Genomic DNA, 6,854 nt, shown 5'->3' on the forward strand with positions numbered 1-6,854 from the left:
AGGTTCAGTGTTCAGGTCAGTGGAAAACAAGCAATCACTGTAATTCAATTTCAATTCAATTTTTCAATTTTATTTATATAGCGCCAATTACAGTCAGATTGTGTCAAGACGCTTTACAGAACCCATGTGCCTGAACCCCCAGAGCAAGCTAAAAGGCGACAGTGGCAAAGAAAACACCTTTTTAACAGGGAAAAAAACCTCAAGCAGAACCCGGTGCTTTATGTGGGGGGACCCATCTTCCTGCTGGGCGGGTTGAGAGGGACAGAAGAGGTAGAGAGGTAGAGGGATGGAAAGGTAGAGAGGTAGAGAGGCAGAGGGGTAGAGGGGCAGAGAGCCAGAGAGATAGAGGGGGAGGGATGGTAGAAGAAGGGGGTGGGGAACAAGGAACATATAACACAGAATTGGATACATGTATGATAAGCTAGATGATACATGCAAAGTACAAGCTAACATTGAAACTGTCACAGCCACAGTTTAAGGCTGTGGACTGTGGTAGTGCTTCCTCCTCCAGCCCTGTTCTCTCTCTCTCCTAGGTGTGTGTGGTGAAGCTGGCAGCAGGTGTGCTGCATCGTAATCAGCAGACGAGCTGCAGGTGGAGCTGAGTGACTGGTCTCTGAGCGTCTCTATAAAAGCAGATGGCACCCATCATTTGAAGCTGGACCGTCGTCTAATCTCCAGTTAGTGCTGGGAGTAGAACTGTCTTTGCCACCAGCCTAGAATTGCCAGTAATTCTGTTTTCTGTGTTTAGAAAGCTGATTCCTGCCTGATGAGTTGCCTGGGTTCCTTCGTCTGCTGGTTTCCGCCCTACCATGGATTCTGCCTTCTTCTCCGGAGGATCTCCACCTGTTGCCAGCTTAACCTGGGAACATCAACATACACCTGGAAAGAGGCCTTTCTCTGGAAACATCTGCCACAACCGGGTTCTACTGATACCAACTTACCAAGCACATGGTGAACACCAGGAGGGAGAGTTCTAGATGAAGTCAAACCAAAAGGACTGTTCTCAGCTCATCAGATAAGTCTCCAAGCCCTAGTATCACCAGACTCTTTGTATTGTTAATATGTCGAATTAAATAATCAGCGTTCTGTATTTAACTTAATGTACTTTATGCTCTGCATAAGATAGCTTTAGTCTGGGGTTTCAGCTCATAATTACTGGTAGTCTAGGCTGGGTTAGTTTTGTGTTTTCAGTTGTTTCCCTACCTTGGTGTTACCATATGCGAGTTAACCTTAGTTTCAGTTTCCATGTTCATGTAGTTATTCCTCTGTACCTCTAGATGGTTTTTGTTTTTTAGTTCTAGTAGTAATTTAGTTCTTCTTTGTCTAAGATTCTAGTTCTGGTTCCTGTATAGAGTTTCTTGTTATGAATAAAAGCGTTTTTAAAATGTTCATGCTGGTGTTGTTTCATTTCCTGCTCCTGAGCCTTTTGAACCTGCCGTAACAGAAACTGATTCATAGTTTTTATATATATATATATATATATATATATATATATATATATATATATATATATATATATATATATATATATATATATATATATATATATATATATATTCAATATAAAGGTAGATGGAGAAGGGATGGAGAAGGGCTCAGTGCATCCAGAGAGGTCCCCCAGCAGCCTAGGCCTATAGCAGCATAACTAGGGGCAAACTAAAGGGACGTCAAGAGGGGAAGTCAGTTGTGCAAATGAAGACACCAGCATACCCCCTCAGGGTCACCCAGTCAGTCCTAACTACAAAATTTGTTAAAAAGGAAGGTTTTAAGCCTGGTCTTAAAAATAGAGAGGGTGTCCGCCTCCCGAACCCAAACTGGGAGCTGGTTCCACAGGAGAGGCACCTGATAACTGAAGGCTCTGCCTCCCATTCTACTTTTAGAGATTCTAGGAACAACAAGTAAGCCTGCAGTCTGAGAGCGAAGAGTTCTGCTAGAATAATATGGTACTATCAGGTCTTTAAGATATGATGGAGATTGGTTGTTAAGCGCTTTATATGTCAGAAGAAGGATTTTGAATTCTATTCTAGATTTAACAGGAAGCCAGTGAAGAGAAACCAGGAGAAATATGATCTCTCTTGCTAACTCCCGTCAGTACTCTGGCTGCAGCATTTTGGATCAGCTGTAGATGTTTCAGAGAGCTATTGGGACAACCTGATAATCAGGAATTGCAATAGTCATGCCTGGAAGTAACAAATGCATGGACTAGTTTTTCTGCATCACTGTGAGACAGGATGTTCCTGATTATATTATTTCTCAGGTGAAAAAAGGAAGTCCTACAGATTTGTTTTATGTGTGAGTTAAAGGACATGTCCTGGTCAAAGATAACGCCGAGGTTCCTCACAGTAGTACTGGAGGCCAATGTAATGCCATCCAGAGTAACTATATGCTTTGAAAGCAATTCTCTAAGATGTTTGGGGCCAAATACAATGACTTCAGTCTTGTCTGAATTTAGTAGTAGGAAATTACAGGTCATCCAGGTCTTTATGTCCCGAAGACAATCTTGCAGTCTGGCTAGCTGATTAGTTTTATCTGGCTTCATAGATAAATACAATCGAGTGTCGTCAGCGCAACAATGAAATAGTGCTAGAGACTGTCTTTCGAAAGCCACACTGTGTTTTGGCTTTAACGACACATGAACATAAGATTCTAAAACTGGATTTCTTAAGAAAACAAACAGAAGAAGTGTCCAGTTGAAATCCTATATTTTCCTATATTTCACTATTGTGGTAAATCACTGCCGTTCCATCACACCACCACACTAAAAGTTAACAATCTGATTGCACAAGACCATAAACTATATATTCATGAATGCCGTATGACCTAATGTGTTTACATGGCACTCGCCACTAGACTGTGAAAACTTAGCTCAGTCATGTCTCTCCCTGCAGGACAATAAAGATTCAGCTGAAGCAGACACTGCAACTCGATAAAAATACAGGCGCTATGGGGAAAACTCAATGTTTTAGTTTATTATTGAATTAAATGTTCGGCAGTTTCATATTTCATGTAGCAGAGCAAGTGAAAGTGAGCAGTGCAAGATAGAAATAATAACTGTTTTTTAGAAGATATAGGAATATTGTGTTAAATCAAAAAACCTTCAGGAACAAAACTGGGAACTATGAAATGAAGCTGGAATGAGCGTTTGACAAAAATAAGGTCTTTATGTCTCCAGACACTGGAGTCAAGTTGAACTGAGAATAGCACCGCGGTGTTTCCCACATCAGTTTTAATGAATGTAACTGAACAGGAATATACTGGCTGATGAAGTATGGGAAACAGTTAGAGGTATGAGCTTGGTGCGTGAGAGAGACAGAGAAAGACTGAGACATTAAGACAGAAGCAGAGGAGAAGAAGGAGAAAAACACAGAAAGAAGTAAGAGGAGAGAAAGAGGAGAGAGGAGAAAGAACAAGATGACCGACTCAAGTCCTTGGCAAACAGCTCCGTTCCAGATGTGGAAGTTGTCTGAATTATATTCCTGCACGTTCGTGAGTGTGTGCACACAATTTCCTTTTTCACTATGGATATGTAAAAGCGCTGTTGTCTGTTGGGACCTACACTTGTCGTTCACATTTTGAAAAATGGGCCTCAAAGTCATCATCCCTGACGTGTTTTGCAAATATTAATGTTTAAATAAAAACAGGTGGCCACTATAGTTCCTAATGATATTTGCTTAAAGTCCCTCTCTGGTCATTGATTAAACCCCTAAATACCCATTTCTGATGTTCGTCAAAGTTTCATGTTTTTTTTTTTCATGAAATGAATCCCTTCATGCCCTATAGTGACTTAGATGTAACTCTAGACAGCCTCCTTTAAAATGTGGAAATCTATGAAGTCTCTACCCACGTCCTACACCAATCGCTGCAGCTTAAGCACACCAGCTCACCTACAAGTCTGCTGAGACACCTTAAAACTCCTCTGCACACACAGAATAATTCAGCCACACATATTTGAATTGAGGGCACTAGCTTGCCGGTTAGCATTTTCGCCTTCATGTCCTGGCCTTCCCGGGATCTTTCTGCATGGAGTTTGCATGTTCTTCCTGTAAATATCTCAGTTTTCTCCGGGTACTCCGGCTTCCTCCCACAGTCCAAATACATGCTGAGGTTAATTGGTAATTCTAAAGTGTCTGTAGGTGTGATTTTGAGTGTGCATGTTTGTCTCTATATGTAGCCCTGTGATAGACTGGTGACCTGTCCAGGGTGTCGTCTGCCTTCACCCGGAGTCGGATGATATAGACTCCAGTCCCTCCACGACCCTAATGAGGATTAGGCAGTGTATAGATAATGGATGGATAGATGTTTGAACCAGAAACCAATGCAGAGGAAGAAGAATGAATGACAAGGAAAATCCTCAACCTCCAAGTTGACAGAAGAAGTTCCTTAGGCTTGTTATGTGTGAAAGCTTGATTGTCTGAATCTGTGTTTTTGAGGCTACCACCAGCACATTGTAGTTTTAAGGCGGGAATGCTCAGCCATGATGTTGACTACTAATTTTGCTAATGATGTGTATTCCAGCATATGAAAACACCATATGGATGTTAACAACGTAAAAAACAACTTGATTTTCGCCAGAGGGGTCTTCAAACCACAATGACTCAGTCATGCATGAACAATTTGAGGTCAATGACACTCAATCTGAGCCAAAATTAAACAAACAAGTTAGTCATTATAGTAACCAAAGTGGTGATGATGAGACGCACTTGTGACCTTCTGATCTCAGCATTTTTACTTGCTGTGTCATCATTTCTACCAGTAAGTCAGGAATTTAGAGCTTCTTACACAACTTTTAATTTTTCCTCACTAGGTAGAGATTTTCACTTCTTTAGTTAAATTCATCACATATTGTTTCTTTCTGCTTTTTTTATTTGCTGAATTAACACTTAGAGTTTCTAATCACATAGTTTTCAAGTACTGCATTTGTTTAAGTCAGAATCTCACTTTCTGTATTACAATTTTGACTTAAAGACACCAATCCATTGTCTATACACCGCTTAATCCTCATTAGGGTCGCAGAGGGGCTGGAGTCTATCCCAGCTGACTTAGGATGAAGGCAGGGGACACCCTGGACAGGTCACCAGTCTATCACTGAGCTACATATAGAGACTCACATTCACACCTACGGGCAATTTAGAATTATCAGTTAACCTCAGCATGTCTTTTTAATTTACGAAGTAAAATTCTGATTTTTCATTTCAGAATTTTGAATGGAATTTTTGACTCACCACTGGTATTTCTGACTCCATCAAAATCCCATTTTTAAGAAATACATTTAATCTTATTTTTTTCTGTACAGGCTTCCATGCATTCCAATTTCTTTTACAGACCACAAAAAGTCCCTTTGACACTATTTCATAATTTTGTGTACAGGACTGCCTCATAGTGTTACAGTAAAGGATCTCTCTACTGCTGCTTTTGATTCTGCACATGAGGAGAGGGGGATAATGTATCAGTCATGTTTATAAAGACCTGTGATTCTGAAAGTAATGTTATTATCAGTCATAATGTGAGTAAGAGACACTGAGAGACCCAGATGACAGCCTGTAACACATCCTGCTAGAACTGGAGTCACAGTCCCAAAACCACTAAGTCTACCAACAATCCAACCCTCCTCACGTCTTGAAATAATTAAGCACAAAAGTTGCCATCCCTGCCAAATCTCCCAGATCAGGGAGCTGTGATAAATCCTTCTGGGAGAAAATTTGATGTGGGATTGTTTTCCTGATCTTCTAAATTTGTGTATGGCAACTTAATTGCGTCTGAACGCGAAACTCGTAGTGTTTTACTACTCTGGTGACTCCATGCTGGCAGAGTGCTCTCTTCCCCCTGCACTGGAGGGGGAAAACCTTTTTATTTGTGGTTTCTGAATCTTTATTCTAAGCTACTCATAAAGCACTAAGATGAGTGATATCATGTGGTCTTCATCAACAAGGGAGCTTTTTTGTTTTACTTTAGAGTCGTTTAAATGGAAAGATTAAAGAGCATGACACAGAGGCAAGGTTAGACAGCAAATGGAACCAACAATTTTTTAACAGCCTCTCATTTCTTCATTTGACTTCCACGGCACGTCACATTCACAAAATTACAAACTTTGCAACCCATGTAAAATATACATTTTGTATAATTTTCTAAAAGTTTCTCATTATGCTCCCTGGAATAATACTGAAGGACAAACATGACAGTTTTACAGATTATGTTGCGTTTACTTGTTACAGTTAGAGCAGAGCCTGTGAACAAGGGGTTGGGTGGGCTATGGAAAATGATCTGCCCGGATGATGTAAAAGGAGTCACCAGGCAGGGTGGGTCTAATGAAATTATGCTGCTGATTATATTAGAGGAAGTGTATATCAGGGATTAGTTACCCATACTAGGGTCTACAGGTCAGGATACCTCAGCTTCTCCTGCTTTCATGTTGAGCTTTTTTTTTTAATATGTTCTCAGCGTGTTCCTTGATTTCAACTCCAACAAGTAGAAAAACAATCCTGGAGGTGCTAAATGATATTTACTCAAAAACAAAAAGCCTGAACTGACGTTTTATTGATTTATTTTTAGTTTGAGTAATTAATTTGAGTATAATGTTTGGAATTAAACATAACTTACCTCATTCTACCACTGCAGGTTCCACAAAACACATGAATATAGGATACCCAGCTGCAAATATCCACAGCAGCTGAAAACAATGATTTAAATTAAGAATAAAACTTTACAGAAAATCAGCAACTTTTTTTTCAAAATAAAGGCTTAATTTATTGACTCCCTCTTACAATCTATGAACAGCATCTTCATCATTCTTATTTTCTCCTTTACTGTCTACTTCATCCTTAATTTAAAAAAAAAACCCAGCAACAACAAAAAAG

The 6,854-nt window shown here is 39.9% G+C and overlaps 1 long non-coding RNA gene across 1 annotated transcript; it reads left to right on the top strand.

The window, feature by feature from the left end:
* The first annotated feature begins 492 nt into the window (after positions 1-492).
* LOC129350091 (uncharacterized) lies at positions 493-1,389 on the top strand. Its single transcript, XR_008603319.1, has 2 exons — positions 493-677; positions 749-1,389. It is a non-coding gene; the product is annotated as an uncharacterized LOC129350091 (long non-coding RNA).
* Positions 1,390-6,854: the final 5,465 nt, after the last annotated feature.

This window comes from Amphiprion ocellaris, chromosome 11, assembly GCF_022539595.1.
Source record: "Amphiprion ocellaris isolate individual 3 ecotype Okinawa chromosome 11, ASM2253959v1, whole genome shotgun sequence".
NCBI classification, from domain to species: domain Eukaryota; kingdom Metazoa; phylum Chordata; class Actinopteri; family Pomacentridae; genus Amphiprion; species Amphiprion ocellaris.